The sequence below is a fragment of the Nerophis lumbriciformis genome, linkage group LG38 (genome assembly GCF_033978685.3).
Source record: "Nerophis lumbriciformis linkage group LG38, RoL_Nlum_v2.1, whole genome shotgun sequence".
Classification (NCBI taxonomy): Eukaryota; Metazoa; Chordata; class Actinopteri; order Syngnathiformes; family Syngnathidae; genus Nerophis; species Nerophis lumbriciformis.
Genome location: NC_084585.2, coordinates 7,108,681 through 7,130,339, shown reverse-complemented (window position 1 = coordinate 7,130,339; position 21,659 = coordinate 7,108,681). Strand labels below are relative to the sequence as shown.

The 21,659-nt window shown below is 42.9% G+C and overlaps 1 protein-coding gene across 2 annotated transcripts in view; it reads left to right on the top strand.

Moving 5' to 3' along the window:
• Nucleotides 1-371: 371 nt before the first annotated feature.
• Nucleotides 372-21,659, top strand: part of LOC133578320 (plexin-A1-like) — a 578,589-nt gene continuing 557,301 nt past the window's right edge. For both annotated transcript variants that reach the window (XM_061932661.1, XM_061932660.1), the window contains exon 1: nt 372-484. The gene's annotated coding sequence lies outside the window, so the exon portion shown is untranslated. The remainder of the gene's footprint in view (nt 485-21,659) is intronic.

Below are 21,659 nucleotides of genomic sequence, written 5' to 3'. Positions count from 1 at the left end.
AAGTCTTTGTTAGCCGTTTGTGAAGTTTTGTGCACGTGCGCTATGTTCGCTCGCGTCCTGTGCATCTCCTGGGGGCTAAGCCCCCCCTCTCCTTAAAAGCTAGTGACGCCCCTGGGACAACGGATGAAAATGAGCTATTGTGCTAACTCCGACATATTTGACATTGTTGCTCCATGTTGATGAATACGCATTGTCCTAATTCAAATAAATAAATACATCAAAATAAAATGCGTGGATTTCAAAGGGGCCCCACACAAGCCTGCGCAGGGGCGCCCTCTATGGGCCGCGGGGCGCACTGCAGGGCAGCGGCGCCTCCCCTTCCCCCCTCCCTGCCTCCCGCGCGTGGACCGGAGCCGCATTCCTCCCGCCGCCATTCACACGCTGGGAGCCGCCGGGGAGAGAGCAGCGCCGCTCCGCCAGCACACTGGACATGTGCCCGACTTTCGGAATGGAAACAATGGCGTCGATACGAACCACTTGACCGGTAAGTAGCGCGTCCACTCGAGCGACCTGAGAAGCCTGTTTTTTTTTTTTTTTTCCCACCCTCCACACCCACACTCCCTTGCTCGTGTGCCCCACACACCCCGCGTCTTCCCCGGCCGCTGCTGCTCCAGCTCGGGGGGGTGGTGGAGGCTCCAGCCTTGCCTTCAACTCGCGGAATAAGTCCAACTCGTCAACTTCCTGACGTCAAATCTCCATTTTTGAGTGTCGTTAATTGTCCGTTTTGCTGCGACGCTTGGTGGAGTTTATGGAGTCACTTTAGCGGCGGGCGAGACGTTTGAGTGTGGGAGGCGAACAGCCGGCCAGCGGCGTGATGTTTGTTGACACGGAGGGAGCCTGCTGGAATGCAACACCTCTTCCACTTCCACGCAGATAACACCTTTTACTTCTTGCTTTCTGCCAAATGCTCCCGAGGGGAATGAATGCCTTCTGCGGGACGTGCTGGTGCTCGCCCTGTGTTTTAAAAACATGGATCCCCTTCTTTAGCAATGAAATGGTCTTGTGAGTTATTCCACAGCCAGCAGAGTGGAGAGTCTGTGGGTGTGTGAAGTGCGCATTGCTCCAGTCACTTTTATTACAATACAACTACACTTTGCTCCCTGACCCTCTACGCTTCCTAAATTATTTGAAGCCTGTTGGAAATGCATTGCAGAATCCTAGGGCAGTGTTTTTCAACCACTAGAGATTATCTAATGTCACCTATTTGGGTTAAAAATATTTTTTTTGCAAACCAGTAATTATAGTCTTCAAATGATGTGTTGTTGTTGAGTGTCGGTGCTGTCTAGAGTTCGGCAGAGTAACCGTGTAATACAGGTAAAAGCCAGTAAATTAGAATATTTTGAAAAACTTGATTTATTTCAGTAATTGCATTCAAAAGGTGTAACTTGTACATTATATTTATTCATTGCACACAGACTGATGCATTCAAATGTTTATTTCATTTAATTTTGATGATTTGAAGTGGCAACAAATGAAAATCCAAAATTCCGTGTGTCACAAAATTAGAATATTACTTAAGGCTAATACAAAAAAGGGATTTTTAGAAATGTTGGCCAACTGAAAAGTATGAAAATGAAAAATATGAGCATGTACAATACTCAATACTTGGTTGGAGCTCCTTTTGCCTCAACAGTACACCTACTTTGAGACGAGAGCTATATTGATGCATTCTTGGTTATGATTTAAAGTCATATCCAACACTTGCGACGACAACTTTTTACTGTAAACTGAGTTTCGTTTTTTATTGATTTCTGCTAGTGGTGAGCCTCCGAATTTTTTCAACGCAAAAAATGGGCCTCGGCTCAGAAAAGGTTGAAAAACACTGTCCTAGAGGGAAGCCTAACCGGAGCAGTGTTCATGTATGTATGTAGGTAGGTAGGTATTGTTTTATTTGGACTAATAATCACAATGAAACTCTTGCAAAACATGTTACATGTAAGAAAAGCTGCTTCTGGTTGCATCTTTATATCAAAATAAAAAATCGACATTTTAAATTCTGAATACCGTATTTTCCGCACCATAAGGCGCCCTGGGTTAAAAGCCGCGCCTTCAATGAACGGCATATTTCAAAACTTTGTCCACCTATAAGCCGCCCGGTGTTGTAAGCCGCATCTAACTGCGCTAAAGGAATGTCAAAAAAACAGTCAGTTAGGTCAGTCAAACTTTAATAATATATTAAAAACCAGCGTTCTAACAACTCTGTTCACTCCCAAAATGTACGCAAATGTGCAATCACAAACATACGTATATCAACATGGACGGAGCTGCGTGAAAAAAGCCACCCCGCCTCTTCGCGTAAACTTAAATTTACCTTAACCACTCGCTCATCTTTTCTTCATCCATCCCTTTGAGTTAGCTTTTATGATGACGCCGGCTGGAAAGGTCTCTTTTGGCAAGGTCTTCCTTTTGAATATCACCATGGGTGGAAGTTTCTGGCCATTAGCATGGCAAGCTAGAACCACAGTGAAGGATGACTTCTCATTCCCTGTGGTGCGAATATTCACCGTACGTGCTCCCGTTGTATCCACAGTGCGGTTCACAGGAATATCAGTTGCTGTGAAATAGTAATCCGTGTGCGGATGGAGAGATTGCGTCTTTTCATGAACCGGATCCCTGTCGTTTAGTAGGAGCCATTTTGTGGTCTTTACAGATGTAAACACACAAAGGAAATGAAACGTACGGTGATATCCGCGCCCTTTTTCTTCTTCTACGCGGGCGGGTGGTTGCTTACAGTAGAAGAAGAAGCGCTTCCTGTTCTATGGGGGCGGGTGCTTACCTTGGCGGTTGCTTGCGTAGAAGAAGAAGCGCTTCCTGTTCTACCGGGAAAAAAGATGGCGGCTGTTTACCGAAGTTGCGAGACCGAAACTTTATGAAAATGAATCTTAATATTTATCCATATATAAAGCGCACCGGGTTAAAAGCCGCACTGTCAGCTTTTGAGTAAATTTGTGGTTTTTAGGTGCGGCTAATAGTGCGGAAAATACGGTAGATTTAGAATTGGGCTGAATAACAATTGCGATTTATATAGGAATACAGTTTTTTTTACACCCTTATAAATATTGTAATTCCAAGTTACAGAGTGCGTCGGTAGTTAAGCCCCACCCACCAAATTTTAGAAGAAAATATAGTTTTTACATGTAATAGCCACACCTACCAGTACGAAAGATTTTAAATGTTCTCACGTCAGTAAAATGGCTCGTGAAACAAAACAGAAGTCATCGTCATGGACCCATTAGCTGCGGAATCTAGCTCTTCAATCAGCTAAACAGACTCAATAACTCCACATTGATGTTTTAGTGATTTTACAAAACTTAAACAATACAAAAAAAATGTCAAGTTGATAATACTAACACACTTGTAAACATGTTAGCATATTCGCTAATGCTAACAACGCCAGCTTGATTACGCGTCCCAAGTATGCATGAAAACTCTCCTACAGCTATCACACATGGGAGGGCTTAGTAAGTACGATTTGTTTGAGTTATATTGTAAAACTTACAATATATGGAGTGAGGAATGAAGAATCCTTTCGATCAGAAACGCTTTGGATGAGGACAGTAGTCGACGAAACGGGATATACTGTACGGCACCTGCAGTGAGCGAACTCGTCCAAAAAGATGACGCTGTAGCAGAAACAATAACACACCTTTTCGGTGTTTTTTTACGAAAACTATTTGTTGAATACAAAACTTAATGACCGTTAGCGTAGGAAATAAGTAGCGGCTAATAGTCCGTAAAATACGGCATGTCTCCTTTAACTTAACATTACTCTTCTCTATGTTTGAATCAAGTGTGAAGACTCTCTCTCCACACTTGATTTATCCATCCATCCATCCATCTTCTTCCGCTTATCCGAGGTCGGGTCGCGGGGGCAGCAGCCTAAGCAGGGAAGCCCAGACTTCCCTCTCCCCAGCCACTTCGTCCAGCTCTTCCTGTGGGACCCCGAGGCGTTCCCAGGCCAGCCGGGAGACATAGTCTTCCCAACGTGTCCTGGGTCTTCCCCGCGGCCTCCTACCGGTCGGACGTGCCCTAAACACCTCCCTAGGGAGGCGTTCGGGTGGCATCCTGACCAGATGCCCGAACCACCTCATCTGGCTCCTCTCGATGTGGAGGAGCAGCGGCTTTACTTTGAGCTCCTCCCGGATGGCAGAGCTTCTCACCCTATCTCTAAGGGAGAGCCCCGCCACCCGGCGGAGGAAACTCATTTCAGCCGCTTGTACCCGTGATCTTGTCCTTTCGGTCATAACCCAAAGCTCATGACCATAGGTGAGGATGGGAACGTAGATCGACCGGTAAATTGAGAGCTTTGCCTTCCGGCTCAGCTCCTTCTTCACCACAACGGATCGATACAGCGTCCGCATTACTGAAGACGCCGCACCGATCCGCCTGTCGATATCACGATCCACTCTTCCCTCACTCGTGAACAAGACTCCGAGGTACTTGAACTCCTCCACTTGGGGCAAGATCTCCTCCCCAACCCGGAGATGGCACTCCACCCTTTTCCGGGCGAGAACCATGGACTCGGACTTGGAGGTGCACTTGATTTATGTTTTATAAATGACATGGCCCAGTTCTGTCTGCGCTCAATCAAGCGGGATCACCTTATTGACAGTCCAGTGCCACCAAGCATTCATAAACAAATGCAGGGGGAGTTCAAGCATGACATTAGTGTTTATTTAAGAGGTGGCACCCCTCATCACCGGTTAAATTAACCCTTTAAATCCCTATTACGTTGTGTGGAGACATGAACAGCAAGCTGACGCTACCAGGGTTTGCCAACGGACGATTAAACCCTCAGTTTTGTCCATTGATTTTGCACACAGATGCGATCTAAAATCATAACCCAAATCTGCAACCTTGCATGACATTTACACGATTCCTGCAAGCCAGCCAGAAAGTGACAAGCAATTTGCCTCAATCTCGCCTAATTATGATACAGATCAACCTACAATAGAGTTCCACAAGCCTGCCCCGTCCACCCAGCCAAAATGTATGATGTCCAAACTTTGGAATTCTTGCTGACATGAGCACTTCGCACCCCTCTGTGTTTGGGGCTTTTGTGCGGTCGCCGACCCCCCCATTCCCTCCTCTCAATGCATTCCTCCGGAGTATTCAGTGAGCGGGATATTTAAGGTCTAATTAGATTGGAGATGGATGAGGAAGCAAAGAGGCTGTGCTTAGGTGAGAAATGAGCCATCAACGAGAGTAAGAGATCTTTTATGTTCGTGCGGATGCTAATACATGTACTGTGATGACACTGGTTCTCTTACAAGCTGCAAAAGCCACCGCCTTTCCCACTTCTCTGCAACGTTTCAACTCCATCTGTTCCTTCTCTCCACCTCCTATCTTGAGCTGTCCTTCCGACCTCCCGCTGCCACTCAAGTTTTCTTTCCGTCTTCTTCCCCTCATGCTCTTGTTTTCTCTCCTTGCATTTCTGTCAGGAGTGTCTACCTCCCGCCTCTCACGCAGCTCTCTGCCTTTTTCTTCCTTCTGCGCTCTTGCCCTGCTCCTTTCGTTTCTGCCGGCTTCACTCTGTCAAGTTACTTGCCTATTCCCTCCACCCAGCGCACATATGGGACTTCTTCGCCCTGCTGCATCAACCTTGTGCTCGCTGTTTCCTGACCGGTCTAAGAAAGTCCACCACGTCTGCTTTCCTGTTCCATTTCTGGAAGGAATCAATCAATCAATCAAAGTTTATTTATATAGCCCTAAACCACAAGTGTCTCAAAGGGATGCACAAGCCACAACAACATCCTGGGCTCAGATCCCACATCAGGGCAAGACAAAACTCAACCCAACTCATGCACAGATGAGTGGTCCATGCCGGGTCCCGACTTTGAACAGCTAGCGCTTCATCTGTGGTCACCTGACAATCTCTCTACGCAGGAGAGGGGTGCAGAGCAGCAATGAAAAGAGACGGCAGATCAACTGGTCTAAAAAAAGGTCTACTTAACTGCTAGAGTATACAAAGGAGTTTTAAGATTGGACTTAAATGCTTCTACTGAGGTAGCATCTCTAACTGTTACCGGGAGGGCATTCCAGAGTACTGGTGCCTGAATAAAAACGCTCTATAGACCGCAGACTTTTTTGGGGCTCTGGGAATCACTAATAAGCCGGAGTTCCTAGAACGCAGATTTCTGTCTGGGACATATGGCATACTTGCCAACCCTCCCGGATTTTCCGCGAGACCCCCGAAATTCAGCGCCTCTCCCGAAAACCTCCCGGGACAAATTTTCTCCCAAAAATCTCCCGAAATTCAGGCGGAGCTGGAGGCCACGCCCCCTCCAGCTCCATGCGGACCTGAGTGACGTGTTGACAGCCTGTTCTCACGTCCGCTTTCCCACCATATAAACAGCTAATGATCGAAGGCGAGTTCTTGGTTTCTTATGTGTGTTTATTGTTAGGCAGTTTCATTAACGTCCTCCCAGCGCAGTAACAACACACAACAACAGCAGTCAAGTTTTCGTCCCCCGTAAAGCAGTTCGTCTGCCGTAAACAGCAATGTTGTGACACTTTTAAACAGGACAATACTGCCATCTACTGTACATGCATATGTGACCCACCCATAATGTGTCACATTTTTGTGTTGATTTATTTATTTTATTTTGTGGTTTGAATTCGTTTTTGGAGCTGTCATTACAGATTTGTCAGTATTCACATTGGTCAGTAAGGGGCAGTAGGGCGTTTCTTCCCAATTGAATGCTATCACCTGCAGACCGAAAGTGTCTTGTCATTCTGATGAGCGCGACCAGTCTGTGAAGAATTGAAACGTCCTGTGTGCTTTTTCCTCCTGTATAACAGGTTAGTTTTGGTGAATCAACTCACTGAATAATATCCATGTGATCTTTATAAATTTAAGTACACATTCTGATGGTGGAGCCTAACTTTAAAGTGTTTGTGAGTTGTAGTTTGTATTTGTGAATGAATCCAGTGCACAGCTGCAGTAATCAATACAAAAAGGCGATGTGAGTGCGCAATGTTTATGTAGGAACTTCTGATCCTAATTCAGACTCCCAAATTAGAGCTCCCGTTTTCTTATTGATTTTATAATGTATATTTGTATAATGTGTGTGTTCTGAAATAGTGACAGAGAATAGAGCAAGGATGGACAATTCAACCCTTAACTCAACAATGAGTAGATGAGTGTTATGTGTGTGTATGTGTAAATAAATGAACACTGAAATTCAAGTATTTCTTTTATTTATTTATATATATATATATATATATATATGTAATAAAATATATATATATATATATATATATATATATATATATATATATATATATATATAGAATTCACTGAAAGTCAAGTATTTCTTATATATATATATCTTAACCACGCCCCCCCCCCCCCCCCGACCACGCCCCCCCCCCACCTCCCGAAATCGGAGGTCTCAAGGTTGGCAAGTATGACATATGGTACAATGCAATCAGCAAGATAGGATAGAGCTAGACCCTTTAGTGTTATATACATAAATAGTAAAACCTTAAAGTCGCATCTTAGGTGCAAAGGAAGCCAGTGCAGGTGAGCCAGTAAAGGCGTAATATGATCAAACTTTCTTGTTCTTGTCAAAAGTCTAGCAGCTGCTAGACATAGGGATATGGGCGGTATAGCTCGGTTGGTAGAGTGGCCGTGCCAGCAACTTGAGGGTTGCAGGTTCGATCCCCGCTTCCGCCATCCTAGTCACTGCTGTTGTGTCCTTGGGCAAGACACTTTACCCACCTACTCCCAGTGCCACCCACAATGGTTTAAATGTAACTTAGATATTGGGTTTCATTATGTAAAGCGCTTTGAGTCACTAGAGAAAGGCGCTATATAAATATAATTCACTTCACATATGTCCTAGAAATGTTGCTTTTGTAGTCGTCCGCACATGGAGAATCGGTAATAATGTCATCTCATACCAAAAAGACGAGACTACGACATCCCTTACTTTGTGGTGTTGTCTTTCCAATGAGATGAACTCTACCGGATACATTTTTAACCCTCTAAATTGGTCTCGGCAGTGTCACCACCCCATCTTGTCCACCTTGAGTGTTTTACCTGAGTGTCCAGTGGGTTTTTGCACTGCCCCGAGGCAAGGATCCGTGCAGTAATATCAAAAGGTTCTAAAGACGGACCAGCTGTAGGGCTAAAGGGCTTTCTCTGCACACAGCTCTCTTGGTGCTAACACCCTCCAGTCGACAAGCTCTAATATGAAATAAACTCACTCGCCAATACCTAGCGGGCTCGTCTTGACTGACTGTTCAAATAGGAATGACCTCCATTTGGACAAAATAAAGAGCCGGGATTGAGAATTAAGAGTCGGCGGTTGGCGCTGAACTGCAAACTACTGGCGCATTACGAATCATATCTCAGGGTATGCGTGCGGGTGGGCTTGCGGCATAAACCCTCATCAGTGCCAATCAGACGCTAATTTAAAGGCTACTGAAGCCGCTTCTGAGATTCTTCACATTCTACCAAAAAAAGTCAGTGTTGAGCCCAGTGGTTTATTTTGGTCCCTAGAAAATACGTGATGTGAGTGCTAGTGTGGAGAGTTTGAAAAAAAGCCCAGTTTATATTGTTTGAAGCCTTGACCTTCGATCCAAATGACTCTTTGCTCAATCTCTCACTCTAGGCAAACAAATATAACCAATGTTGAGGCACAACTGAAAAATCTGTATCCATTTTTCGGTCCTATTGAGGAAAGCAGCATTAGCTTTTCCTTTCTCCGTCTTGCTCAGCCAAGTGAACTGTCTGTTATGTATAATTAATTTTCTCTCCTGGTTTATTTTTATCGCCCACTTTTAACCGTTCCTTCAAAGGACCCCTTCCCCGCTTCCGTCCTCCACGGTGCCTGCTGAAAGTGACAGCTGCTCAGCTAAGGGGGACGCTGTTTGAAGCAGGCAGTAGAAAGGTCCCTCATTCATGATGATTTGGAACAGAAATGTCTCTCTATCCGCCGCGCTGACAGTATCAAAAAGGTGCCTGGCTGCAAATTGAAAATAGGATCCACCTCCGCCTAAGTCTATGTTGGGGAATATAAATTTACATGTCTTATTTTGTTCAAATGGCTCTTGATTAGACTGCTGGAAATAAAAGTTTTTTGGCGTATTTTAAAGGTTCAAAGGAAAATAAACAAGCCGATCATCAAAAATAGCTGAATGTGATGAAGTGGAGCCATACACTCTTAAGAAGAAAGACTTTTCACAAGATTTAAAAGATTTTACTAACATAACCGAGTTGACGTTTCAAACAATTTGGTTCCTCTAACTTACTTCATACCTGCCAACTACTCCGGTTTTCCCGTAATTAGTGCGGTTTTCATCAACCTATTCCGGGTTACGGTTGCAGTGATAAAAAATACGGTTTGTCATTAATTAAATTTATTTTATTTTTTTAAAGTTTTATTCACGAAATCGCGTAACAACAATGACAATCGACACTGCTTCCCGTAACTTCCTATCGAGCCATTCCGAATGCCATGCGCGAGGCTATTTATAGCACCGCTGCCAAGCACGAGGCACCAGTTGCCATTGTTTCCAAACGAGCGAACGATCATGGAATCAGCCGGAGAAAAATCGCAAACGAGTCTTAAACCGAAAAGAAAACTGCAGTCATTCCGTGAAGAATATTCAAAAGCCTATCCGGGAATAATTATCCGTTCCAAAAAGGGTGAAAACTACGCGAATTGCACCTTGTGCAGACAAGATTTTTCGATCGGACACGGAGGAATTAGCGATGTAAAAGACCACGTTGGGACAAAAAAACACAAGTCTAATGCCGTTGCTAGCGATACAAGTGGAAAACTTTCAACGTTTTTCGGATTTTAGCCACAAAAAGGTAATGACACCAATGTTATCTATTGGAATTGTTTAGTACTGTTATACTGTTAAAAGTGTTTATACTATTTATGCTTTCAAGTCCAAGTTGAAGAAATCTTGTTAAATGTTGACAGCATAACTACCAAAATACAGAAGTATGTCCTTAATATTTTTGCAGTGCTATTTCTGTTGAAAAGTTCAAATTATTACATTAGAGATGTGATGTGTCACTTTTCAAGTGTCTGATGGCTTAAATTAATTTTCATTAATTTTTCATATTTTGAATTCTTTTGAAAGGCTTACAAAAAAACTACATTTGAATTGTAATTCCATGCTATTGACAGGACTATTAATTGAAGTTAGCTTACCATGTTTACAGTATGATAATTGTGATAGAAATGTGAATTTTAGGCACAGAATATTTTTTACAATTGAACAAGGCAGTAGATTATACAAGCTTGGACAGAAAGTTAATAATGACACCAATTTTTTTTTAAATGGAATTGTTTAGTACTGTTTTACCATTTGTTTACTGTAAAAAGTGTTTATACTGTTTATACTTTCAATTAACAAATTGAAGTCTTGTGAAAGGTTGACAGGATAACTGGCATTAACTGTCAAAATAATTTCAAACTATTGAAGTTATCTTACAGGATAAACATGTCAATCAACCCATATGATTTTTGCTGTAATATTTTTGTTTTGAAAAGTCACTGTGACTGATAGAAAAGTGATGGTTTTAGCAACATTTTAACCTGTCTGAATGCTAATAATCATTTTGCGTCGGGGGGCGAAGCCTGAACCCCCCACCAGGACTTTGTCCTGGACCTACCGGGGCCTGCGGCCCCTGGACCCTGGCTACTAGGTTTTTCTGATTTCAAAAGTTGGCAGGTATGTTACTTTTACGCTCACAAGAAGTTCTGCAAATACAAAAGTATGGAGGCTCATCATTTGTTTACATGTGGTCGGGTGTACGGATTAAGGCCATGGAATGTTAGACTTATATGTACCTTATTTGATAGACGCTGCGCGATCAGTGTTTATGGTTTTCAGTGTTGTCAAGCACTCTGCTTATAGGATAAGTAGTTTGCTCTCCTCTTTTAAGTGAAATACTATACTATCATCTTTAATTTGGCATCTGCAGTTGCTTTAATTGATGTTTTGCGCCAATGTTTAATTAGATTGTATAGTTACCGTATTTTCCGCACTATAAGGCGCACCTAAAAACCACAAATTTTCTCAAAAGCTAACAGTGCGCCTTATAACCCGGTGCGCTTTATTACGATTAATTTTCATAAAGTTTCGATCTCGCAACTTCGGTAAACAGCCGCCATCTTTTTTCCCGGTAGAACAGGAAGCGCTTCTTCTTCTACGCAAGCAACCGCCAAGGAAAGCACCCGCCCCCATAGAACAGGAAGCGCTTCACCCGCCCCCGGAAGAAGAAGAAAAAACGCGCGGATATCACCGTACGTTTCATTTCCTGTTTACATCTGTAAAGACCACAAAATGGCTCCTACTACGCGACAAGGATCCGGATCATAAAAAGACGCAATCTCTCCATCCGCACACGGATTACTACCGTATTTCACAGCAACTGATATTCCTGTGAACTGCACTGTGGAACGGGAGCACGTACGGTGAATATTCGCACCACAGGGAATGAGGAGTCATCCTTCACTGTGGTTCTAGCTTGCCATGCTAACTTCCACCCATCCAAAAGAGACCTTTCCAGCCGGCGTCATCATAAAAGCTAACTCGAAGGGATGGATGGATGAAGAAAAGATGAGCGAGTGGTTAAGGGAAGTTTACGCGAAGAGGCCGGGTGGCTTTTTTCACACAGCTCCGAAGGCGAACACACCTTCACTAAGACGGGCAGATAGCGCCGGTCGACATACGCCAACATCTGCCAGTGGATCGTAAATGCCTGGGCAGATAGTTTCGGTCACAACTGTGGTCCGAGCTTTCCGGAAGGCAGGATTCACAGAACTGCTGCACAACAACAGCGACACTGAATCCGATGACTTCGACGAGGCGGAGCCGGCCATTTTTGGATCCCACGCTTGCGCAACTTTTCAATTCGGACACCGAAGACGAAGAATTCGAAGGATTTACGAATGAAGAATAACTTCAGAAGGTGAGCGCTATGTTTATTTTGTGTGTTGTGACATTAACGTTCGAGCAACATTATGTTGCTATTTATTGCTCTACACCATTTTGAATTTTACTATGTTTGTGATTGCACATTTGCGTACATTTTGGGACAGAGTTGTTAGAACGCTGGTTTTCAATATATTATTAAAGTTTGACTGAACTATCTGACTGTTTTTTTGACATTCACTTTAGCGCAGCGTTTTTTTTGACATTCCCTTTAGCGCAGCTTAGGCGCGGCTTATAGTCCGGGGCGGCTTATTGGTGGACAAAATTATGAAATATGTAATTCATAGAAGGTGCGGCTAATAATCCGGTGCGCCTTATAGTGCGGAAAATACGGTAATCATGTAAATTTAGTCTTGTACCTAATAGAGGATGAAGCACTAGTGGTTTACAATAGCATCCCATTTCACAGCCTGACTTTCCACTGTTTTTTCATCATCGACATGCTCAATATGCTCCCTCATCCCTGTGGCTACTGACGGTTAACTACTGCCCCATCATATCCGTCTGGCACGGCATGGAAATACTTAGTCGACACTCCTAGGCAATGCTATGTTTGGATGTGAGTCAACTTACTTCGAAGTCACTTCCTGTTTATAATCTTGTTTGCTGATGTATTGCACCATGTGCTGGTGTCTGTCCTGACTTTACACATGGCAAGGGTTTGACCTCAAGAGTTCAAATTCAGAGGCTGACTTTATTTGGGTCGGATTCGGGAGTTTTTTCCGATTTTAGCGTTAATCCTAATTTGGTGGCTATTGTTCAACTGGATTGCCATCTCAACAGAAGAGACACATTGCCAGTGGCTGTGTTGCACACTCATTCGTTAGCTTGCCAACTCTGAGATCTAGTCACAGTCATTGTGACGATTCTGCCCGAAGGTGCAAAGAGTCGGTATTGGCTCTGTTTCCTCTTCTGACCCGATGGCCTCCTGTAGAAATCCCACCGCCTCCTGCCGCTTGCGGGCACAGCCTCAGTGCATGAGGCTCCCTCACTTGCATGCTAACGCTCTCGTCAGCATTCTGTCCGTCTCCTCAGACACTGAGTCAGTCGTTTGGGTCCTTCAGTTGCTGCCACATAAAAATGCCCAATTAAAGAGCTGGGACTTCCCATGATAAAAACCATGCTCTGTACTGTGCACAATCTTGTTGGTGACAGTACTGTTGTTTAGGTCAGTGTTTCTTAACCATCAACCACCAAAACATATCTTTTTTTAGCTGTGGTCCGCATGGGCAGCAGCGGTACTCGGTTGTAATAAACTTGTCCGCCACTTGTGGCAGTAATGACAATATCAAACGTACAGAAGAAGTTAAGTTAAAGTACCAATGATTGTCACACACACACTAGGTGTGGCGAAATTATTTTCTGCATTTAACCCATCACCCTCTGGGAGGTGAGGGGAGCAGTGGCCCGGGAATCATTTTTGGTGATTTAACCCCCAATTCCAACCCGAGCAGGGAGGTAATGGGTCCCATTTTTGTAGTCTTTGGTATGACTCGGCCGGGGTTTGAACTCACAACCTACCGATCTCAGGGCGGACACTCTAACCACTAGGCCACTGAGTCTGGTCTTAAGCGCACTTAAATTTTACTGACAGTTTATGTAAGAAATATATACATTTTTATTATAAATTTAATACAATTTCATTCATTTTAGCACTGCATAATTGTAAGTACATTTAATTTTCATCAGTTCCTTTGCAGTATATTGGATTAGAAGTTATTTTTCTAATCTGCCTTCACTTTGTGATTAATCAGAATCAGAATCAGCTTTATTGTCATTACGCAAGGTAACGAGATTGAGGCCATTCCATACAGTGCGATGTGTGCATGCTAGAAAAACAATGTGCAAATATATAAAAATTTAAAAAATGTAGAAGTGCAATGAATATGGTGTGAAATGAATATATACATGAACAAACAAAACAAAAACAGGGTGGTTGGTGGAATGGGTTATTGCACCGAAGAGAAGGCAGTTATGAGGGACAATGGGGCAGTCCGTTCAGGATGGTTATGGCGCGGTTATAACGCAGGCTTTCATATCATTTGACATATCCTGTTAAACTGAAAGTATTGGAACAAGTATAGGTTTGATTATTGAATACCATTAAAATCAAGAGCAAGGTTACTAATATTTGAGTGGAAAAGTAGGGCCCCGAGGTCAACAAAGTTAAAAAAAACCCTGGTAGGTCATTGTTGTATCATTTTGCTTTTGTTTCGTGGATTTACATAGATATCATAAGTAGTTGCAGGTAAGCCTGGGCTATATGGCCTAAAAATACAATCACAGATATTTTCGCAATTAATTTGATTTATGATTTTTTTCCCCATGTTTTGCTTTTATCTGCTTCTATTTCATTGGTACTATTTCATTACACTGCATCTAACTCTCAAGCACAATCATTTATTTTATAAAGTCTAGAAAAAACCTAAACCGATTAAACATATTAATTTGAGCTGTTATAGCTCATTTTGGCATATTTACTGTGATGCTTTTGCTCCCATGTGGATCAGTTTGCATTATTCTAATCTGATGAAATTATTCAACGTAGAGCTCCCAATGGAAAGCAAAACCTTTGTCGTGAATAAAAGACTTCTGTAAACAAAAATGTAGCATATCACCTGTATGCAAATGAATAAACTCCAACATTGGGATTGATAAAGTACAAAGTTAAAGGGGAACATTATCACCAGACCTATGTAAGCGTCAATATATACCTTGATGTTGCAGAAAAAAGACCATCTATTTTTTTAACCGATTTCCGAACTCTTAATGGGTGAATTTTGGCGAATTAAACGCCTTTCTATTATTCGCTCTCGGAGCGATGACGTCACGTTGTGACGTCACATCGGGAAGCAATCCGCCATTTTCTCACTTTCGTCGGTGTGTTGTCGGAGGGTGTGACAACACGAACAGGGACGGATTCAAGTGGCACCAGTGGCCCAAAGATGCGAAAGTGGCAAGAAATTGGACGAAATTTGTTCAAAATACGAGGCTGTGGGGAAAGCCGACGAAATGGTCAGTCGTTTGTTCCGCACACTTTACCGACGAAAGCTATGCTACGACAGAGATGGCAAGAATGTGTGGATATCCTGGGACACTCAAAGCAGATGCTGACATCAACTCCAAAACTGGACAGATCAGCTATCAGGAAAAGAGAGCGGATGAGGGTATGTCTACAGAATATATTAATTGATGAAAACTTTATTCATTATTCGCGGTTTTACGTAAATTATTATACATAAACTGTGTTTACCAATAATTTAGCTTAAAAACATTTACCGTATTTTCCGCACTATAAGGCGCACCGGATTATTAGCCGCACCTTCAATGAATGGCATATTTCATAACTTTGTCCACCAATAAGCCGCCCCGGACTATAAGCCGCGCCTACGCTGCGCTAAAGGGAATGTCAAAAAAACAGTCAGATAGGTCAGTCAAACTTTAATAATATATTAAAAACCAGCGTTCTAACAACTCTGTTCACTCCCAAAATGTACGCAAATGTGCAATCACAAACATAGTAAAATTCAAAATAGTGCAGAGCAATAGCAACATAATGTTGCTCGAACGTTAATGTCACAACACACAAAATAAACATAGCGCTCACTTTCTGAAGTTATTCTTCATTCGTAAATCCTTCGTCTTCGGTGTCCGAAGTGAAAAGTTGGGCAAATTTACGATCCACTGGCAGATGTTGGCGTCGTCTGGCGCTGCCTCCTCGTCTTAGTGAAGGTGTGTTCGCCTTCTGTCATCCATTGTTCCCACGCAGTTAGCAGTCTAGCTTCGAATGCCCTGTTGACACCAATATCTAGCGGCTGGAGGTCTTTTGTCAATCCACCCGGAATGACGGCGAGTATTGAATTAAGCGCGTAAGCGTGTCTCTCAATGTGCTGTTATGAGCTAGCAAATATAACAACTACACTACCCAGCATGCAACGATAGTTACGAGCATGCGCGGTAGCCCTGAGAAGCGTTGTTGTATGCTGGGAGTTAGAATGTGGTTATGAGCACGCTGTGAGTAAACGTTGAGAACTCAGTTAACACGCCTCGTCTGCATTATTTATAATTAGACAGACAACACACTTAATAGGAGCCATTTTGGGGTCTTTACATAAACACACAAATGGAAATGAAACGTCACATATCCCAGCATCCAGCATGCACCGCGCGCTTCTTCGTCATCCACTGTTCCCACGCAGTTAGCAGTCTAGCTTCGAATGCCCTGTTGACACCAATATCTAGCGGCTGGAGGTCTTTTGTCAATCCACCCGGAATGACGGCGAGTATTGAATTAAGCGCGTAAGCGTGTCTCTTAATGTGCTGTTATGAGCTAGCAAATATAACAACTACACTACCCAGCATGCAACGATAGTTACGAGCATGCGCGGTAGCCCTGAGAAGCGTTGTATGCTGGCAGTTCAAATGTGGTTATGAGCACGCTGTGAGTAAACGTTGAGAACTCAGTTAACACGCCTCGTCTGCATTATTTATAATTAGACAGACAACACACTTAATAGGAGCCATTTTGGGGTCTTTACATAAACACACAAATGGAAATGAAACGTCACATATCCCAGCATGCACCGCGCGCTTCTTCTACGGGGAAAAAAGATGGCGGCTGTTTACCGTAGTTGCGAGACCTAAACTTTATGAAAATGAATCTTAATATTTATCCATATATAAAGCGCACCGGGTTATAAGGCGCACTGTCAGCTTTTGAGAAAATTTGTGGTTTTTAGGTGCGCCTTATAGTGCGGAAAATACGGTAAATGCAGATTCAGGGCTGTCTGCACTCTCAAAGTGCATGTTGTTGCCAAATGTATTTCATATGCTGTAAACCTAGTTCATAGTTGTTAGTTTCCTTTAATGCCAAACAAACACATACCAATCGTTGGTTAGAAGGCGATCGCCGAATTCGTCCTCGCTTTCTCCCGTGTCGCTGGCTGTCGTGTCGTTTTCGTCGGTTTCGCTTGCATAGGGTTCAAACCGATATGGCTCAATATTTCAGTTTCTTCTTCAATTTCGTTTTCGCTACCTGCCTCCACACTACAACCATCCGTTTCAATACATGCGTAATCTGTTGAATCGCTTAAGCCGCTGAAATCCGAGTCTGAATCCGAGCTAATGTCGCTATAGCTTGCTGTTCTATCCGCCATGTTTGTTTGAGTTGGCTTCACTATGTGACGTCACAGGAAAATGGACGGGTGTATATAACGATGGTTAAAATCAGGCACTTTGAAGCTTTTTTTAGGGATATTGCGTGATGGGTAAAATTTTGAAAAAAACTTCGAAAAATAAAATAAGCCACTGGGAACTGATTTTTAATGGTTTTAACCCATCTGAAATTGTGATAATGTTCCCCTTTAAATCTTCTGTCTTGAATAAATTACTTATGTAGGTAAAAATGTAACTAAAGTTTTAATGGGTGGACAAAAACAGGCTTTTCTACTGTACCATAAGCACCACATACTTAGCTACATTTGCTTTATTGATCATTCTCCACTGTGCTTCTTTCTCGTCGTACATGGTACCTTGTGTAAATCATTCCACCGCAGTCCGCTGCTTTTTAGCGAGAGTTTGTTGCTGGTTTTTAAAGTCTTGTTCGCCTCGTGAAGAGTTGCATTTCCTGCTGATGGAATAGGTTTGTTGTGCTTCTGTGTTTTTCAAACAAACTTTGCAGCGTGCCGTCACGTCAGTTGCTGCAAATCTAAACCACTGACAACACTATTCTTTTCTCTGGAACAAACGTCTCGCTCTCCTTTGTGTTAGCATTAACCATGTGTTGCTAGGCGTGTGGATATCTCCGCGAAGGAAGTAAGAGGGAAGCTCCTGTGGACTGGACACTAGGGATGTCCCGATCCAGGTTTTTGCACTTCCGATCCGATACCGATATTGTTTTTGCATTTTCGATCCGATACCGATACTGACCGATACCGATACTGGCCTATCCGAGCATGTATTAAAGTTTAAAGTTATTTAGCCTACTTAGTTGTCAGAAAAGGGTTTTAGTACTCTTGATAACAACTAGCCAGCTGAATTAGGGGAGTTTGAATAATACACAATGGTTGGTAACAAGAAACTGACCTGTTTATTCAAGGATAAACACAAAATAGACAAAATTATACATGACAAACAGAAATGGTATCATTGAACTAGGGCTGGGCGATATGGCCTTTTTTTAATATTGCGATATTTTAAGGCCATATTGCGATACACAATATATATCTCGATATTTTGCCTTAGCCTTGAATGAACACTTGATGGATATAATCACAGCAGTATGATGATTCTATGTGTTTTGATTGATTGATTGAGACTTTTATTAGTAGGTTGCACAGTGAAGTACATATTCCGTACAATTGACCACTAAATGGTAACACCCCAATAAGTTTTTCAACTTGTTTAAGTCGGGGTCCACTTAAATTGATTCATGATGCAGATATATACTATCAGATATATACTATCATCATAATACAGTCATCACACAAGATAATCACATTGAATTATTTACATTTATAATCCAGGGTGTGGAGGGGGGCGCCGGATGTAAGTGTCAAAAAGACAGCCAAAAGAGTTTGATATGAGAATAACTCTAATGTTAAAATATAGGGTAGAAATGCATCCATTTGCAGGAAATGTAGTCTTGATTTTCAAAATGTTCTTTCAAGGCTTGCATGTCTACATTCAAACATTCTTCTTCATACTGCATTAATATATGCTACTTTTAAACGTTCATGCAGAGAAGGAAATCACAACTAAAAAAATCACTAATTTTTTCATACGGTGTTGATGTAGACATTTTTGCCATTTTGATGGTGTGGGCGTGTGGCACCGAATGGAGATAAGCGTCTCGACAGACGTCACAATATTTGAACAATGATGACGAAAACTGTTGTCTCTGTCGTGTCCGTGTGTCGAAAATTGTTATGCGCTTATTTTTTTATTTGATTTTGTGCGTGGCATAGATTTGCCGTGCGCAGAGGACGTTTGAGCAGGCGCGCACCTTAGCGGCTGCGCTAGCATCACAGCTAACGTTAGCCATGCCGCTACCTCGCTCTCTGCTGGGAGAGAACGTATACGTATGTGACGTATGACGTGACAGTATGTGACGTATGTCGTGACAGTATGTGACGTGTGTAAGAAGGTGCGCTCGCTGTCTGTGAGAGGGAGACACAGGAAAGAGTGAGAAGAGCCTGTCGTGTAATGCCAGCAGCTAAAAGCAACTGCGTGAGGATTGTGGATGTGTTGAAGGTGTGCTGGAAAATGCGGAACGGAAATTACGGCGCAGCAGAAAAGTGGAATGTATTATTTAAATAGGTGCGTTGGAAAACACGGACCGAAGTTTTTTTTTAAACTGGATCTGGATCGGCATTTTCCCATGCCTTGCCGATACGCAATTTTTGGCAAATATCGGCAGCCGATCCGATCCAAATATCGGATCGGGACATCCCTACTGGACACATCACTTTTTTTAAATACCGTATTTTCCGCACCATAAGGCGCCCTGGGTTATAAGCCGCGCCTTCAATGAACGGCATATTTCAAAACTTTGTCCACCTATAAGCCGCCCCGTGTTGTAAGCCGCATCTAACTGCGCTAAATCGTATATCAACATGGACAGAGCTGCGTGAAAAAAGCCACCCGGCCTCTTCGCGTAAACTTAAACTTACCTTAACCACTCGCTCATCTTTTCTTCATCCATCCCTTCGAGTTAGCTTTTATGATGACGCCGGCTGGAAAGGTCTCTTTTGGCAAGGTCTTCCTTTTGAATATCACCATGGGTGGAAGTTTCTGGCCATTAGCATGGCAAGCTAGAACCACAGTGAAGGATGACTTCTCATTCCCTGTGGTGCGAATATTCACCGTACGTGCTCCCGTTGTATCCACAGTGCGGTTCACAGGAATATCAGTTGCTGTGAAATAGTAATCCGTGTGCGGATGGAGAGATTGCGTCTTTTCATGAACCGGATACCTGTCGCTTAGTAGGAGCCATTTTGTGGTCTTTACAGATGTAAACACACAAAGGAAATGAAACGTACGGTGATATCCGCGCGCTTTTTCTTCTTCTACGCGGGCGGGTGGTTGCTTACAGTAGAAGAAGAAGCGCTTCCTGTTCTATGGGGGCGGGTGCTTACCTTGGCGGTTGCTTGCGTAGAAGAAGAAGCGCTTCCTGTTCTACCGGGAAAAAAGATGGCGGCTGTTTACCGAAGTTGCGAGATCGAAACTTTATGAAAATGAATCTTAATATTTATCCATATATAAAGCGCACCGGGTTAAAAGCCGCACTGTCAGCTTTTGAGTAAATTTGTGGTTTTTAGGTGCGGCTAATAGTGCGGAAAATACGGTAGTCTGCAACAAAAAAGTCAAATTAATCGATAAAACACATTTATCACCCAGGCCTAGTTGCAGGTGATTACTATTAATACCTCATTAGTTAAATAGTCGAAGATCTGGCAAATAGAGTGCAACTGCTTTTGTAATTTGTTACAAGTCAAAAGATTTATTGCATTAAATGACTGGTTATTTTACGCGGCGTCGCCATCAGTGATGAACATGTCTAAACGATGACCTTTAACGAGGCAGTGATAGCACTGCACTAAAACCTTCACTTGCACAATGAAGTGTCAGAGCGCAATGTTATAATTTCTTGAATAATCGTCATCCGTCACATCCGTGGTCCGACTTTCTAGCTTGTCCTTGCCAGGCACACCAAACTCTTGCCATAACGGGGGAACAGCTTATCTTCTCAACGGATGCCGGCTGCCCGCCTGTCAGTATCATCTGCAGAAAGGGTTTGTTGCTGATGCTGAGATATTGTGAACGTTCATCTGAGGGAGGCCTACTGGTTGTTTACCATGCTCACTAGAGTCTGTCTGCCTCTTCAGGCATGTTTGGCTTGTTAATGAGAATCACTGAGAGAGAGAGAGAGGAAGCGTTTCAATGTGGTGTGTGTGTGTATGTATTTGCATTGAGATAAGCAGCGCGTCGCCGCTGTGCATCCATTGATGGAGGAAAATATACTATTTGTACATACATGGGGACCCGTGTCTAATGGAAGGCATAAAAGAAGATGAAAATGCACTCGGATGCAGTTCGTTATTGTTGTGATTAATGTTAACCACTAGCAGCAACTCATAATTGCTCACTCGTTTTTTTTAAATCTTTTCTCTGTCTCTCAGTAGTTTTCCACTCCATTTTCTTTCTATTATACATCACCCTTCCTCAATGCACACACAACCTGCTTTTTTTCTGATGCGTTTACCAAAGGGAACGCTTCAATTATTCAGCTACTCTATACACCTTGTAAATAAGACTGGTAAGATGCGGACCTTTTTAAAGAGAACTACGTGGATTGGGCTGCACAAAAAAATAATCTTAGCAATTTTCACCCCATAATTCACATTAATATGTAAAGTCATTTCTAAAAGGCGAGAGTTAAATTTTTCCAACAAGCTGCATCACAGATAAACGCTGCCTTTTTACTCGAGCGGGCTTCAGGGACCAGGGTGAGTTGGTTCTGCTGCCCTGGTTTTGCCCACTGACGACAGACAATGCGCCTCATTTTTACTATGAAAAATAGGGCTGGGCGGTATACCGGCATTATAGTTAATACTTTTAGAAAGTGGCCCAAATGAAAAACAATGCATTGTGTTTAAAATCATAGTAACTAGGATGCAGCCATTCGTTGACGTCGTTGA